At 44.4% G+C, this 17,988-nt stretch overlaps 2 long non-coding RNA genes across 2 annotated transcripts in view; one reads left to right on the top strand and one right to left on the bottom strand.

Annotated features, from left to right (window-relative positions):
* Positions 1 to 5,140, top strand: part of LOC109318807 — a 22,767-nt gene extending 17,627 nt beyond the window's left edge. Inside the window, exon 3 of the long non-coding RNA XR_002103324.1 lies at positions 5,130 to 5,140. This is a non-coding gene — a long non-coding RNA (uncharacterized LOC109318807). The remainder of the gene's footprint in view (positions 1 to 5,129) is intronic.
* A 67-nt stretch (positions 5,141 to 5,207) lies between these two features.
* Positions 5,208 to 17,988, bottom strand: part of LOC109318808 — a 26,511-nt gene continuing 13,730 nt past the window's right edge. Inside the window, exon 2 of the long non-coding RNA XR_002103325.1 lies at positions 5,208 to 6,026. This is a non-coding gene — a long non-coding RNA (uncharacterized LOC109318808). The remainder of the gene's footprint in view (positions 6,027 to 17,988) is intronic.

Raw genomic sequence — 17,988 nt, 5'->3', positions numbered from 1 at the left:
AAGTAAGTGTATGTGGGAGGAAGGGCCAAGGTGGGGGAGATAGAAAGAGTTGGGGGCGCAGATCCAGACCCCCACTGTGCAGGAGGGGTGGGGCAGAGGCAGGAGTGAATGGGGCCTGGGCCAGGCTGTGGGACACTTGGAGTCCACCAGCATATCTACAGCCATGCAGATGGGCTCCCACTGCTGTGTGCACCATGGAGGAGCCAAGGGAGGGCATGTGCCCCACCGATCTGTGCGTGCGGTGAGGGCAGGCTGGGCTCTGCTCTGTCTCCATGCCTTGCTGCCGCTGCTTCAAGAGCAGTGTAACGCTATGTGCGTCCTGCTGCATGGAGACTCATGGCCAGACTGCTGCCCACCCATCAATGGGACACACGTGGCCATCGCGCTGTGCTCAAAGCAAGCAGCGGCAGTGAGGTGCAGAGGGTCTGAATGGTGAGGAGGGAGTGTGTTTCTGTGCCTGCTCCCAGAAGCAGGGCCAGGGGGGCAGTAGTGTCCCTCTGTGGGACACACAGGCACCGCCAGGCCAGCTGGATGCAGAATGGGACACGGGGGGACTCGCATGCAGCTGCTGCTGCCACTGCCTCCATCATCTGCTGCCACCCACTGCCCCATGCTGCCACCACCATCCACTGCCCTGTGCTGCCACCACCGGTGCCCAGCGCCCCACACTGCCACTACTACTTTCCCACGGCGAGTCGCATGTGTGGTTCTGTGGGCTCCTAACAGGTCTTGAGCCCGGCTAGTTGCATGCTACCTGTCAGCAGTCTGTGGAGGCAGACATACAACTGGCCATGGGAAAGCAGCATGGAGTGGTGGTGGCAGCTGCTGTGTGCGATCACCCCTTGCAGGGTTCCCTGCTTGCTGGGCGACGAACCTGGAAGTGGACTGGAAGTACTTCCAGGTCCACTGGGGAGTGCACGGGGGTCCCCCACACCCCCACTCTGGAGATCAGCCATGGGGAGACCCTGGGTGCCCCACCAGACCCAGGAGGCACCAGTCGCCAAGCCAGGACTGAGCGTGGGGAGCCTCCAAGCGCACTCCCCAGCAGACCCAGAAGTGGAGTGGAAGTGCTTCTGGTCCACTTCTGGGTCTGCTGCCGACCGTGCTGGGAAACCCCCACCCCCCCGCGCTCCTGTAGGATGCTCCATCCACCCCAGCATCTCAGTGTTGACAAGCCACCTGGTACCTTGAGGTATGTAGAAAAAACATTTAAAACTGTGTCTATGTCCAAATTGCTGAATCTTTCCAAATCTCTCCAAATTAATTCAGAGGGATCTGATTCAATTTGGAGAGATTAAAGGGTCTCCCAACTCAATTCAGAGATTCGGCCACTGAATCAGGCTGAATCTCTGTCGAATCAGCTGAAGCTACTTACTGTCCTTTTTGTACTTCTGAAAATAGGAAAGAAGTCTGTTCCCAGCCAATGCTTTTCAAAGATTGTTCCTAATATAAAAATCCATCTGAGATGCTAAAGTATTTAGTAGTCACAAGGGGCTGTAATACTGGAGTGGCAAGTGCCATAGAAAAAAACCTATAACATATGTAAAATTGCATGGACAAATAAGAATGCATTACCTTCTTTTACATCTTCTAAGAGGTGAATTTTTTTAACAAATAAACCTTCGATTTCTCCCACCTTTACTGTGAATTTATGCTTGGACCATAAGTAATGTCACAGTATTGCTTATCTAAAGTCAGGGTGTCCAACTGGCAGCCCACGAGGGATTAAGTCACAGCCCCTGGGCTTGTAATCCAGGCAGCCTTCCTCCCGTCGCCGTACTGCTGTTTCTACCTGAAGTCTCTGGGCTCCCCCTCCCACCTCCAGCTTCTACTTTCTGCCCCTGCCCATGGAACTGTGTGGCCCTTGAATCCCTTGGCTCTCCTGTGGTGTAAGGATGTCTACAGCACAGCAAAGTGCAGCGCAGTGAGGAGGTGCCTACAGCATGGCACTGTAGCGAAGGCACCCATACTGCACAGCACTTATCCAGGTGGTATCTGCTGGGGGGTGTAGTCAGTTGCTCAGAAGTTAGACAGCCCTGATTTACAGCTGTGTTTACAGCAGGGTGACAAACCCATAGTATGCACACAGCAAGTGGCAAGAGCAGCCTCTGCATATGGTACACAGCACAGAGGGCAAGGAGCAGAAAGCAAAGCAGATCTGCCTGGGGAAAGGCATCAGGATGGCACAGTGTGGGGCTTCAGTTATAGTACACTTGCCAAAAAGATCACCTCAACTGACTTACACTGTAGACTGCCTTAAACTGCTTTAATCCATCTAGATCAGGTACCAGTATCTGCCTTGCTACAGCTGCACAGAATTTTTGGTGTAAATTTTGAAATTCCTACCAAACGTTGAAAGGTTTAGGAGAGCAGGTCGAGTTTCTCAGGGTAAACTAGATTGCACAGAATTATGTGTTGCTACAGCTAAACTGCTTCCCATACCTTAACTAGCTCATTTTTCAACACAAGTATCTATTTCTATACACTACTGATGTTTGCAGTGCAGACATACCCTAAATATGGATGTTTGAATGTTTGTTCCAACCACTGCAAACTAAAATGAGTAACGTGGAAGTAATATGGTCTCTGGGCACATTCTCAACATCATTACATGCAAGTTAATCGTGTTCTTACTTCTGGGTGTTCTGTCTGGGCTCTGAATTCACTTTAAACATTGTTTTAGTTTCTTGAACTTTTAGCCTTTCTTACCTTATACTTGGCCAGTCACAGGAGACAAATGATAAAAGCACTTGCAGAATGTAACCTTTGATTTTACTTACAAACACACACACATTATAGTACCTCCATGCTACCCCAGTGCATGATTGCACTCAGACCTGCCAGAGGGGCTGTGCGGAAAAGGCAATTCAATCTCAGCCTATATTATGTTTTCTGTGAAATGTTTGTGGAACTAGACAAGGTGTGAGGTCTTCCCAGACTGTTCCCCCATCCCTGGCTGTGTGGACCACAAACCTGCAGAATATTCTCCAGCATTAAAGTTGGAGAGGAAATTGCCAGTTCGGTGGCTGACTTCATATTCCCATGCAAAGACAGAGGTCCACAAACAGACCTGGGAACCGTATCCCTTGCTAGCATAAACTGATGAAGCACCATTAAATTCATAAGAAATCAAGTAATAGACAGCAGGGGAGAGAACTAAGCTGTCTCAGAAGTTGCCCTCCACACTTAGATCAAGGTGAGGACTTTCCAGCCCTATATTCCATACAGCTTTCCCAATGGACTGTATTTCCAGTCTTCTCAGTTCACCATGTGAAATTTTTTCCACACTTCACAATTGCTTTTAGTAAGTGTAGCTAAAATAATTTCTGATTTTATGGAACAAAAGCCATGCAGTATAATGAACTGGGGCTTGTACTGTCTTTGCATCTTTCCAGATCCTGGGGCTAAATGAATCCCGCTGGGTGACTCTGGCCATTGCTTCCTATGTTTTTAATAAATAAGGATCTCATAAAAATAAATAATTACACAAAATGTACTGCAGGAGTAGGGTTAATATTTCTAATTAATAGACCACTTTTTCTATATGCTAAACTTTCATTTATCCCATATTTTATTTTGCCTAAAGAATCAGAAACTAGTACACAGTAGGCTCAGCACTGCAGAAATAGTGCCCTGTTGGATTAATTGTATGTAGTTTTCTGTACATGATTTCAGTGCAATGAATTAGAAGCTTGTCTTCTCCTGGTCTGATTCTGTGCCATCCTTGCTAATGCTGAGGTTATCCAGTCCACTATTGTAACTATCCTACCACGTAATGTACCACTAGTATAATAGCAACAGATACAGTTTTTCAGTTACTTGTATTTACAGGAGTTGTTGGGTTGGGTTTTTTTAACAATTTGTATGGATGTGCACATTCTTTAAAAACTCTTCAGATAAAGATTCTTTTCATAGTGAGTTCCAGGGCATTACTTGTGAAAATATACAGCCTTGCTGAGGCTTTGGGAAAAGAGACGCTTGCAAATACACAGCAGAAAATTGCATTTATCAGCTTTTTTATTAGACGAAAAGTGAAACAGTCTAACTTGGAACAAAGAAATAACAGCCCATCTTATTCTTTGAACTGACTGCCAAGGGACTAATGGGCTCATGACGTTTTATAGTGATGCTATTATATTTTGCTGCAAACAGCGGCTTTTTTGAGAAATGTAAAAAGAGGGTTTTTTTCCTAAAGTAGTAAAAAGCTGAATTTTCATTTTCAAGTCCAATATCAATTTAAAACATCTGTAGTATACCTTATTGTATGAACTAGCAGCTAATGATTTCACAAGTATTGAAGAAAATGCTGAAAACTACTGCATTTTTTTCTATGTACCTGGGCATTTCAGAGTTTACCGTCATCTTCGTTTTCACTATGTCACTGTTGAATATTGAATTAAAATGAGTAAGTGAACAGCCTTTCTCTAAAGCTATTTAAACCATTTTATGAAGGAAATAGTCCTTGGATGTGAACCTTTTGCTTCTGTGTCCTTTTGAATCATGATGAAGGGCTCCAGTTGATTCCTAATTGGAGAGATGTCGTTATCACAAAACCTGCAATTGTTTTCCTTCTGATGATTTGAGAAGGGAGGCCAAGAACTAAATGAGAGCTGGATTATCTTCTTACCTGTAGATGAAGCTCGACCCTTCCTGGTAGTTAAGGTGTAATCTGTTATCTCCACATCCTGTAGATCCAGTAGATCAGTGGTGTTCAACCATGAGTAGTGGCAGCATTAATTGCCATGGTTTTCAGAACTGCAGCAATTAATGCCGCCACCCCTCCCCTGCCACCAGATTTCAGACCTGTTGATATCCACACAGCCCCACACACTGGCATGTGGGGTTGCTCTATGGCTGGATCCAGTGAATTGCAGTGAGGTGGCACATAGGTTAAGTATGAATTATAAATGCAGAATGAGTGCTGAAGAAGTTAGAAGTCACCAAAATGCAAAGCTTGAACATTTCACAAAATCACGTGGCAGTGTGTTTCTTTCATTTATTTTTTGTATTTTTCCAAAGCAGAGTAGTCTGCACACAAACAATTGTTTCCTTTAAACATCTTTTTTTTTAAAAAGCAAATTATTTTAATGCAGGGTAATCAGTCCAATGGAAAACACAATAAAATATAGGGCACAATTTGTGCTATGCTGAACAAATAAATTTGATTCAAACTGCATGCTAAATGAATATGTCTTTACCTTGTCAGATGACAGGGAATATGTGTTCTTTATTCATTACCCCATTGGAAAACCATTACAAATTATTTACACATTCATATACAAGGGTTACGCAAAATATAAATAATTGTGTTGTATACATTTGGTTATATTTTCACACAAGTACATTAGTATTCTTTAAGTTGTTAATCTATTGGTAGCAGCGGGTTAGATCTTTCTTTTTTGTAGAAAAGACAGATATTAGAAATCTCTTTTTTATTTGTATTCTTGTAATTTAATCTGTTTGAAATGTCCTTTGTTTACCTTCTGTAGTTCTTGTCAGTTCATTTTATCTTCCATGTTCACACAGAGGTGTTAAAATTACATTTATTTTCCTAATTGTTCTCCATTTGGAATAGATTGGGATGTGTGTGACCCTAAAATGTACATTACTCTTAGTGGTGGTTTTATTTCCATTTATTTTTTTCTTCCATAAAATATGTGGACTCAGGATAAAATTTTGTTTTACTATTTCTCTGTTCAGTGGAAAGGTTTGTTGCTGTCACTTTGGCCATGTACACGAACTCGCACATACACAGCTCTTTTGAAATTGCACAAAGATAGCAATTTTGTGGTGGGAAAATGCAGCAAAGATCAGACATATAAATAGCTGTATTTAAATAAATTTGAGACTTTAGTGAAAGTACATATATTAAAATGGTCTAAAACTAGAGCTTTACAGCTCTGCCTAGTGGCCGTAATATGTAGTGTTACGTATCAGCTGGTAAGTCCAAGTCTTGGACACTGTTAAGTAGTTGTTCAGTTGAGGTTGTTTAAGGTGATGTATCACTTCCCATGGCAATGTTGAGGCTATAACAGTGTAAAATCAGCATTAGATTGGTGGTTTAATAATGCATTTCAGCTTTTTTGTTGCTGAAATCAATGCAACAGTGATAAATAGCTGTCTTTGGGTTACAATAGCCATTTATTCTGTGTGTGTTCAGCACCCAGCTGTTTGGGGACCAATCCTGGTTGAAACCTTCAGGTGTCATAACATGAATGACAAACAATAACAAAACAAACGTAATCTAGTTTGATCTCACTTTAGAAAGTTAGGGCAATTTGTTTTGGAAAGGTAAGACCTTTTGATAGAGTTCTGTAGGCTGTAACTGGGATGAAACTAATTTAATTTTATATAAATTATTTTTGAAATTCTAGAACTGAATAGGAAATAAGACCCTTTCTGCAACCAGGACATTTTTTGCACGAGCAAAACTAAGTACAGACAGTCAAAAAGCCCAAGGCTGAATTGATTCAGTCTTTGCAGCAGGGATTCAACTGAGAAACAACTGGACACAAATTCACTTTTGATTCAGGAAATGCAGCCACATGCCTGCAGTGGCTCAGGCCAGAGGTTGGGGGTGCTAGAGCACAGCTGTCTGCATGTAGCCAGCATCAGCTGTGTGTTCACTTCCTCTTCCTGATGCCCTTGAGGTCTCTAGGATTTGCAGTCCAGAATCACAGACACAGGACTCTGCAGGGTTGCTCATCACTTCCTCTTCCTCCTTCCAGGTGCCTCTGGGATTTGTAGTCCACAGTTGCAGCCAGCAGTAGCTTTCAGTAAGTTTAGCAGGGCAGGGCAGCTTTGTACTCCAGGGAAGCTGGGTATAGCCAGGGGAAGGTGAGGTTTAACCTCCTCTCCCTGGCCCCAGACACAAGCCATGGTTTGTCGGGGGTAGTCCCTGCCTCCCTTCCTCACAACCCTTCTTCTGGAGCAGACAGCACAGCACAGCCCAGGAATGAAAAGCATGCTGGGAGACTCTGATTTAACTTAAACCAGGAAGGGGTCTGGGACAGAAGTTTCATAAACTGGCTTGACCCAAATCAGTTAAGTCTGATACTACATTTAACCAGGTTTATCTTAAACCAGTTTCAACCATTTTGCACTAAACTTCTGTTCCGTTACAGGTTTAAAACAGTTTCTGATCACTTAAATCTGTTTACATGTAACTTCTGTCCCTAGCCCTGATATTGTCTTAACCCCACACATTTAGGTTTTTGTTACCGCACAGTGAACTTGGGCCGTTGTCTGGTTTGCTGGCGCTTTCAGCAACAGGTATATTTTGTTGTTCTTCTCTATTTCTGGTATTACACTGAATACAGCTTTGAGAGGGACATCAGCATTGGTCAAAGGATATGCTAACAGCCTTGTTAAAAAGCAGATTAACACCTCACGGGGATAAGAGGTGTTAAAATTGGTCTGTTGAATACTAATTGCTTAAATCTGGAAATTATCTGGCAAATAAAATATTTCTATATGGAGAATTATATATAGCAGGATAGATCAAGCTAGTATACTGAAACAAACTAGGTCAGAACCAAAGGTCCACATCCAGACTCTGGGAAGGAGACCAAACTTTAAACCCTGACTTGCACTAAATGTTTCCGTATGTCATGTTTATTTCAATCATGTCAATATTTGTGACACAATTTAAAAATGACAAGAATGTGGTAATAGTTTTCTTATAAATCACAGCAATCTCTTTTTTTGCTTTTTTAAAGGGAAGAAAGTGCATATGGGAGGCACATGTCACTAGGTATGTGAGGAGGGCTATTGAGATTCTTTGCAGAAATGAGGAAATAACTGAAAAAATTGTGGTTAATTCTGCCAAAAGCTTTAAATTTACAATATGAATATTATTAAAAAACAAAGCTATTAATCTAATGGTATTTACCAGCCTTTAGGTCACTGTTAATGTTCCACACAGGATACAGAGTCCTACATAAAAGAAAGCAACAGGCTCACTAAAACATAAAAATACTCATTGTACTCTGGTTGAAATTATTTCTCTGAACTCATGGATCACTATAGTTTCTTTACTAGGATGCTCAATAACACAAAGTCACAGGTTGAAACTAGGTATTTGTTACTAAGGTAAACACAATCACTCTGCTACTTCTGGGGAATATTTTCCTGTCATTTCGACAGTTGCACAGTAATTCTTGAACCAAGCCTTCACTGTAGGAGGACATATTGGAATAGCTATATTGGAATACCTAACATGAGATACACATTTGGTGTAAAACCCTAGCAGGAGAGAAGACATTGTAGATTTTATCTTGCTGTTGGTACATCTCTCACAGGGGGAACCAACTAGCTGAAATTATGTGAAAATTACAGCATGTCCACACTAGGATTTTACATCAAATGTCTTTCTCTTTTATTCTGTTTCAGTGTAAAAATACATATTTTCTTAGCAGCAAGGACATAACCTTGAAGTAAGTGGAGTTTCTCCAGATGTGTACAAATGCAAACTTCAGGTCAGAATTTGAACCATTCACATATGGAAGAGTTTATTTTGACTCATCAGGCAATGTGAATATAATGCCACTCCACTTTTTTTTTGTTTCATTCATCCTTTAAGAGCCTTCCCTTGTGTGAGTACATTATTGATCTATGATCAAATACTCTCCACAGTTCTGACAGTTTCCACTGTGTATGTGCAAGTCTGTATGCATGGGTGGAAAGCACGTTTATGTCTTTACACATATATAGTAAATGACCGTGCAAAGCCAAACCACCTGAACTCAGCTCAAATGGAGAGATAATTCTTGTTTCCAAATTATGCCAAAGAAAAAGAGTATTAAGGAACGGGGAGTTGATCTTTTTTACTTTAGAGAAATAAAAAAATAGCATTACTTCAGGACAAGTTCTCATTCATATCTGTACTTACTCTACAAATAGGAGTGTGAGCAAACAACCCAACCAGATCAAGGTGGAGATAGCTAAGTTTGTGAATGGGATTATGTGATCTGGTTGCCTGAGATAAGAGAACTGAACTCCATAATGCTATGTCTTATGTTCCTATTTTATGGGGACTATTCAGGAGGTAAGGTATTACTTGATCAGATTCTTAAATGATGTAAAATGGCATAACATTAAAGTACTCCAAATTTTTAGAGCAGAGGAAAGCTAGGGTTGATATGTGTAAGGGTATCACAATGTAGCGTTCTATAATTGATCTTGAAGCGCTCTGTATTTAATCTGCATGATATGCTAGATAGACTCGTTAGAGTTGAACTGAGAGGTTGCCTGTTCTTCCTAATACCATGTTTACCATCCCTCGAAGTCACCAGTGATAGTGATGCTTTCAGGAGTGAGGCTGCAACATAAGCACTGACTGAGCTCATGCTATTCAATAGATGATTATTTATGGCATCTTTAGTGATAGATTTGAACTGGACTGTGCATCTGCCTGTGGGACAAAAGGGAAAGAGGGAAACATCTCTCTGAACCTCTGTCAGGTACCTGTATAAACGACTGGGTCCTTGGGTCAGGTATATTGGATCTGCCTGCAGGTGCTTCCATCCCGGCATATTCCTTTCCCAAGCCAAGTGGGAAAAGGGACAAGAGGGAACTTGAGACTGTGCAGAGTCAAGGTTTTCCTCTTCCCCCTAACCTACTATCTAGCATAATTGAGCTGGCACAGAGTAGAGGTGTATGTTGCTCATATCAGGCAAGAATTTTTTACTATTGCCCTGGAGCAAAGGAGAGACAGGGAGGGAATTGTGCTTTTGAGGGTGTGGTATGGTTGTCAGTGTCTACTATTCGATAAGCTTTCACAGCTCTAATTGCTGCTGTGCCAGAAGACACAGTGTGTCCCTTTGTGTTCATCAGATGGCAAGGGATCTCGCATGTGTGTGTTTTGCAGACTTCACTTACTTTCTGTGTCAGTACCAATTCTGTCAAAGGGTTTTCTGAAAGGCCTCTCACTGTTGGCATTAATATCAGTACCAGATGGTCTTTTCACCACTGTTTTCCTCTTTTCTGCATGAAATAAGTGGGGTGTTGGTATTGTTTTACAAAACATACTGGCCCCTCTACACATTACAGGTATTGTGCAATTAGCTGGAGACCAGCTACACATGCAAAGTACTAGGGCTGTGTGAAGCTTCGATCCCTGAATCAGAACCCTCCCAACTGATTCGGAGATTCAGACTCTTCTGATGAAGAGTCTTTTCATAGTGAGTTCCAGGGTATTATTTGTGAAAATATACAGCCTTGCTGAGGCTTTAGGAAAAGAGACACTTGCAAATGTACAGCAGAAAATTAGCGGAAGTGCTTCTGGTCCACTTCCAGGTCTGCTGAACATGCTGGGGAGCCCCCCCGCACTTCTGTGGGACACTCCGTGCACCCCAGCATCACAGCACTCATGAGCCCCTGCTACCTAGAGGTATGTAGAAAAAACATTTAAAGCTGTGTCTATGTCTGAATCAATGATTCTCCAAATCAACATCAAATTTTCAGATTCAGATTCAGCAGAATCAAATCAGGGACAGGGATCCAAATCAACGAATCAAATCACTGTCCCTGATTTGTGCCGAATCTGAATCGAATAGGGCCCACTTTCCACACTCCTACAAATTACCTATCACAAAATAAAAAGCTATAACTAGCTATAGCTATAACTTTATAACTAGTTGCGTTCGAGCTTTAATTTGCACATGTAGCAGGGTCTGCCCTGCATCTGGGAGCCCCAGGAGCTGACAAGGGTCCCAGCTGCAGGGGTGCACCATGCCTAGCTGGGGCTGGAAGTCCTGTAACTGAGGAGACGCTCAGCCCCAGCAGCTGCCACTCTGGGTCCCAGGTGTACAGGGACCCAGAGTCCTGCAGCTACAGATGCTGGGATCCAGCAGGGTCCCAGCAGCCAGGGGGAGTGACTGCCCCCCAGTGTGCATGAAACCCACAAGACTGGGGGATGTGGCATCTGCTGTCTCCCAACCGTGGGGGTGCATGGGTGCCCCCACAGCTGGGAGCTCTTCAACTAAGGGGGCTCCTAGCTATGGGAGCTTGCTTCTTGCCAGGGAGTGGGAGCCTGGGATTGGGCTCCCCCTGCATGAGAAATAAGGTGTGATGGGATCTAATGTGTGATCTCACAGTCGCACCTCTTTCCATGCATTTGTGGTACAGCAGGAGATACAATTGTATGCATCATGCATTACATCCTGTCACACTTTTTCCTGCACATGTAGAGGGGTCCATTGACCCAGTAATCATAGAACCATTGAAAATTAGGGTTCAAAGGGACCTCAGGGGGTCACCTAGTCCAACCCCCTGCTCAAAGCAGGACTGTCCCCAACTAGATCATCCCAGCCAAGGTGTTGTCTAGCCAGATCTTAAAAACTTCCAAGAATGGAGAGTCTACAACTTCAGTGTTTCACTACCCTCCTAGTAAGAAACGTCTTCCTAATATTTAACTTAAACTTCTCTTGCTGCACCCTGAGACTATTGTTCCTTGTTCTGTCATCTGCCACCACTGAGAACAGTCCAGCTCCATCCTCTTTCAAACTACTCTTCAGGTAGTTGAAGACTGGTATTAAATCCCCGCCTCAGTCTTCTCTTCTGTAAACTAAGTAAGCCCAGTTCCCTCATCTTCTCCTAACCATTTTTGTTGCCCTCCACTGGAGTCTCTCCAATTTGTTCATATCTTTTCTGTAATGAAAAAGTCAGGTTGGTCAGGCATGACTTGCCTTTGGTGAATCCATGCCGACTGTTGCTAATCACCTTCTTCTCCTCCAAGTGCTTAGAAATGGATTCCTTGAGGATCTGCTCCATGATGTTTCCAGGGACTGAGGTGAGGCTGACTGGTCTGTAGTTCCCTGGATCCTTCTTTGTCCCTTTATTAACATGGACACTATATTTGCCCTTTTTCACTCATCTGGGACCTCTCCTGAGCACCATGATTTTTCAAAGATAATTACCAGTGGCTCTGCAATCACATTAGCCAACTCCTTCAGCACCCTCAAGTGCATCCCCTTGGACCTGTATATGTGCAGCTTTTCTAAAGAGTCCCTAACCTACTCTTCCACCACTGTTGGCTGCTCACCTCCTCCCCAAATTGTGCTGCCCAGTGCAGTAGGCTGGGAGCTGTCCTTGCCTGTGAAGATGGAGGTGAAAAAGGTATTAAGCACTTAAGCCTTTTCTGCATCCTCTGTCACAAGGTTGCCTCCCCCATTCAGTAAGGGACCCACACTTTCCCTGATCCTCCACTTGTTACTGACTTAGTTGTAGAAACCTTTCTTGTTAACCTTCACATCCCTTGCTAGCTGCAATTGCACTCTGGCCTTCCAGACTTTATCCCTGCATGCCCAAGCAGTGCTATTCTATCCTCCCAAGTTCTTTGTCCAACTTTCCACTTCTTATAAGCTTACTTTTTGTGATTTAGTTTACTGAAGAATTCCCTGCTAAGCCAAGCTGGTCTCTGCCATACTTGCTAGTCTTCCTCAGCATCAGGACAGTTTGTTCCTGCACTCTCAATAAGGCTTCTTTCAGGTACAGCCAGCTCTCCTGAACTCCTCTCCCCGTCAGACTGGCCTCCCAGGGGATCCAGCCCATCCATGAGTTCCCTAAGCGAGTCGAAGCCTGCTTGAAATCCAAGGTCCTTACTCTGCTGCTCTCCATCCTTCCTTTCCTCAGGATCCTGAACTCAATCATGTCATGATTGCTGCTGCCCAAATTGCCATCCACTACTACATCCTCCACCAATTCTTCCCTGCTTGTGAGCAGCAGGTCTAGAAGAGCATGGCTCCTAGTTAACCGCTCCAGCATTTGAACCAGGAAGTTTTCCCTAACACCCTCCAAAAATTTCCTGGATTGTCTGTGCACCACTGTATTGCCCTCCCAGCAGATGTCAGGGTGATTGAAGTCCCCCATGAGAACCAGGGCCTGTGTTTAGGAAACTTCCACTAGCTGTTTGAAGAAGGCCTCATCCACCACTTCTTCCTGATCTGGTGGTCTATAGCAGATCCCCACCACAACATCACCCTTGTTGCTCTCCCCTCTGACCCTAACCCAGAGACTCTCAACAGGCCTATCTCCAGTTTCATACTGGAGCACTGAGCAATCATACAGATCTCTTACATGAAGTGCAACTCCTCCTCCTCTCCCATCTGTCCTTCCTAAACAGCTTATTCCTATCCATGACAGTGCTCCAGTCATGCAAGCTCCCACCAAGTCTCTGTTATTCTGATCGGGTCATAGTGCCATGATTGTGCAAGGCCTTCTAAATCTTCTTCCTTGTTTCCCAGGCCCCATGCACTTGTGTACAGGTACCTAAGGTAACTAGTCGATTGCCTAGATTTCTCAGGAAGAATGAAAACATCTCCCTTGTTGCCCCCCTCCTGTTTGCTCTTCCTCCAGATCACTCATTCCCCACTTACCTCAGGGCTTTGGTCTCCATCCCCCAGTGAACCTAATTTAAAGCCCTTCTCACTAGGTTAGCGAGTCAGTCTGTGAAGATGTTCTTCTGTCAGATGGATCCCATCTCTTCCTAGCAATCCTTCTTCTTGGAACATCATCCCATGGTCCAAGAAGCCAAAGCCCTGCTGGCAACACCACCTGCACAGCCAGGTATTGATCTGCAGGATGCACCCACTCCTGGCCAGGCCCTTGACCAGAAGAACTGAAGAGCCCCCATCCCATTCACCCTTGCACCCAGAGCCCTGTAGTCAGTTTTGATCTGCTCAGGTCTCTCCTGGCAGTATCACTGCTGCACTCATGGATGAGAAGCATAGGGTAGTAGTAGTCAAAGGGCCGGATGAGTCTTGGTAATCCTTCTGTGACACCTTGGATATGGGTCCGCAAGCAGCAGACTTCCTGAGACAACAGGTCAGATCAGCAGATGTTTCCCTCCATCCCCTGCAGAAGGGAGTCTCCAACCACTACCACCCGTTGCTGCTTCTTGGTGGCAGCGGTCTCAATCCTGCTCACTTTGGTGAGGGCATGGGCTGCCCTCCCCCACCAATGGTGCTAGGGCTCTGTATCTATTCTCTAGATGAACTGCTGCATGTAGAGATGAAGATTTCTGCTTGCTGCCAGAGATCACAAGCTTCCAGCTTCCGCCCTCCTGGGAGTCCATGTCCTCTCCCTTCTCTAGCACTGCCTCGGGCAGTTCTTCCTCCACAGTCCCAGAGGTCTCCTCCAGCACTGAATCAATGAACTCCTTGTGGCAGAGGATGCTTCAGAGCCTCAACACCTCCTCCTGTAGCTCCCTTGCCTGTTCCCAGGCAACACCAGGAGACACTGCTCGCATTGCAGGCACACCCTGGTCTGGCCATCCCTGGAAGGGACCTGCAAACCACAGTCCCCACAATGCCAAACTCGGACCTGGGTGGAAGTGTCGATGGTGAGCGGTCCTGCCTGGACAGAAACCTCACAGGTGCAAGCAGAGGCGGTGGCAGTGGCTTTGGCATTGCAACGTCCTCCAGCTATTTCCCTGGGTCTCTTAATCTGCCTTTTCTCTCTTACTGCCCTTCTTCCAAGGACACCTTCCCTAGTGAACTTGCGTGGAAGCTGGCCTGTTTTCTGTTCCTTGGCCCCAAAGGGTTCCTCTTCCCCTGCTTCCTGACACCAAGCTGAAAGTCTCTCTCTTCAAAGAGGGTGCGGGGAACTGACCTGCAAACTGACCAGGGAACTGCCTGCAAACCGTTTACCCTGTTTGCTGCTCCTGTTTGCTTGCTCCCTTGTCGCTCAGGGACAGGCAGCAATCACTCAGCAGTCAACAATCACTCAGCTAGCAACACTCCCAGCTTCTCAGAGCACACACCCCAAACACACACAGGCCACCAAACAAACACTTAGCCAGCCAAAGGCACAGGCAGCCCTGGATCACTTTCCTTCCCTGGGCAGGATCTGGTGCCTGGCCTCTCTTTTAATGAAAGGAGCTCCTTCAAAATGTGGTAAGGGGGCTTAGGCTGTAACATTCAGATGTGGATTTTGAGATGTGGGAATGTGGATAACATTTCTCCAACTGGAATGTTAAGGATGTCTGTAACCTGGGTCGCAAACCCATCAGATTAAGCCATACCCCCTTCCCTACTACCATGGTAGAGAGTTGGAAAAGATTTCAAAGAGTGCTATTATCGATAGGAGGTAATTTTTGCAGTGGTGCTGACCTGCCAATTACAAGCTTCCATTTTTGGCAGACAGCTGCCAAGTAAAAACCCCACACAAAGGAAGCAGTTTTGTTTCTCCCTCTCACTTGGCTTAACTGAGATTTGCCAGATACCACGGCAGCTCATTTATTTGGCTGCTGACTGCTGCAAAGGGAATAGTATGAGTTATAAACACAGTGGCTGTGGTAGTAGCACCACTGAGCTGTCATGACGTTACAGTGAAGACAGTGACTTATTGGTTTCCCTGCTGGCTCCTTTGGCCATGGTTTGTGCTGCACAGTAGCTCAGGTAGCAGCCCTGTGCACTCCCTTTGTCATGACTGATGGTAAAACTGACTCTTGTTTCTCCAGGGGATGAAGTATCTTTTATTAGATCAACTAAATAGTTGCAAAGAAAAATCTTTACTTGAAAGCTTTCGGGCTCACGCGCCTTTCCTTAAGCAAAGAAGAATGCAGAGATTGTAATATTTTTCACAGGTAGAAATGAAACTTCATATTGCGCAGGACACTAGACAGCTGTTATAGGTTCCCCAGAAATGTTCTTTTGCCTGTAGACTAACACGGCTAAAACCTGTATCCAGGGGATGGAGACACTAGTGCAGCATTTCTCAAATTAATTTTAATCATGCATCCCTTCTCTAATTATTTGTATACTATTGTATATGCCTGTGATTCCGTACTGTAGATAATAAAAATGGATATATATGTCACTACAACCACATACCACCCCTCCAGCAACATTAAATGAAAGATTCTTTCCTTTTTCTTCCTTTTTCCCTCAATTTATATTTCCACTTTCTGTTCTTCTGCCTTCCAGGTCCTTCCTTTGCATTACCTCTAGAAATTCATTGCACATCTCCAGAGTATGTGGATCCCACTTGGAGAAACATAGTCTTCTTATGCTACTGAGTTACCTTGGTGGTTGACTGCCATATTTGTAATGGCAGCCAGCTTAGAAAGAGTTAGGTGTTTTTTCAATATCTACAGCTACACAAAGCATAACTAATGATCACTTTACCCCCACACACCCTCCTTTAAGTAAACAAATTTTACTAAAAATTGAGTAACTTGCTGCCTTGCACGATTTGAATTTGCAATCTTTAAAATACCAATGAACGCATTAAATACTGAGCTTCACTGTCTTTCATTACTACCATCTACGGAAGTATTTCCTCTGTTGTTTCCCAAATGGAGTAGAAAAATACGTTACAAATTAAAAATGTATTTAAAAACATCATTTAAACAACTCATCTAACAGTTGAAAATTTCCAAACAAGTTTTTGTCATAGTTCATACCAAGATCTGAGTGTCTTCCCAATTTTATGTGTGCTGTTTTAATTAACTGAGTATTTTTCTTCATCATAAAAACACTTGTGAAAATTTATGTACATTTCCGGTCAGATTTTAAAAAGTAGTCAGCACCAACAGCTTCTCATGTTCTCATAAATGCAAGGAAGACTTGCTTTTATTTTGAATCAAATATGTTCATTTATAAATTAAATGTAGCTCTTTTTTAAAAAATCCAGCTATTAAATTCTGTATTCCTCAGTGAATAGACCATTTGTACCAGTGCCAATTCTGAGCTCTTTACTCAGATTTTATTCTGTAAAAAGAAAATCCCTAGAGCAGGAGTTTGCCTAATAAAGATCTTGAGATTTGTGCCATGATGGGTTACATTGTGTAGAATACTAGGTTGAGTTGGTCAGATCACTGCATGAGGCGCTCTTCTGAAAAACTAGTCTTTTGCCTACTGCAGTTTAGTCACATCATATAGTCCATCTCATAAATTTATTGAGCTCCATCTCAACTCAGCTGGAAAAATGATGGCCACCTTGTAAGTGTGAGTTACGTGCAATACAGATGAAACTGCGATTACATCCAGAGCTTGGTATGAACTATGGTAAAAGCTTGGGGAGGTGGTTAGCTGCATTAGCCTGAAGTCAGGTAGAAAGCAGGGCAAGGTGGCACCTTACAGCTTTTATAGCCAACAGCCTACTCCAGCAGTCAGCTGTGTATTTATGAAATGACCCAACTCAGGTCTGAGGTGGGCTGATGCTAGGACACAGCTGCTGCCATCTCTGCTGTTTCTCCCTACTACCTGGCCCTGGCACAAGCAAAGCCCCGGTTACCAAACACTGCCAAAACCCACACAGGTCTACAGACCAGATCCAGTAGCTCTGCACACTGGTTTCAGCCTGCAGGCCACAGGCTGCTGACCTCAGATGCTACCTGCCATACCTGACCACATAGATTGTTACCTACAAAAGCCTGTCTGAACCAGTTAGTCTCTGAGGTAGAGACTGGGATAGTCTGTAACATAGTAAAACCTTGAGGATATCTGCAGATGGTGCATTTAGATGGACTTAAACTAGGCTAGATCAATCTAAATGCCATGTGTGCAGACATTCAAGGGGTGTAAATTGAGCTGAAAACAGTGGGCCCAATCTAAATTGGTTCAGCCAAGTAGATGAAAGACTTAGAAGTGTGGGCTGAATCCCGCTAACAGACCCAATGCAATGCTGGTGCTGGAGTAGACACAGCAGGGACCCAGCCAGCTGTATGGAGGGGGACGGGGGTAGGGAGCAGCCCAGCCCCAGTCCAACCATGAGAGAGAAGGGAGCTTGGTCCAGCTGAAACCTGGCCCTACCAGAGAGGAGGGAGCATGACCAGCCCTGATCCAGCTCCATGGGGAGGCGCCATGGCCCAGCCCCATGGGAAGGACATGGCTTGACCCCAAACTAGTCAGGCAGGCAGAGTAGGGTGGCCCAGCCCCAATCCAGCCATGCAGTGCCTTGGGATTTTGGCAGTGGCGGGGGGGGTGGCAAAATTAACTGCCACTGCTCCCCCTCTTTCCCCCTCCCCACCAAATTTCCCAACCC

Source organism: Crocodylus porosus, unplaced genomic scaffold, assembly GCF_001723895.1.
Source record: "Crocodylus porosus isolate Cpor-Errol unplaced genomic scaffold, CroPor_comp1, whole genome shotgun sequence".
NCBI classification, from domain to species: Eukaryota; Metazoa; Chordata; order Crocodylia; family Crocodylidae; genus Crocodylus; species Crocodylus porosus.
The sequence above is the reverse complement of the archived record's forward strand: the minus strand, read 5'-3'. Positions and strand labels throughout refer to the sequence as shown.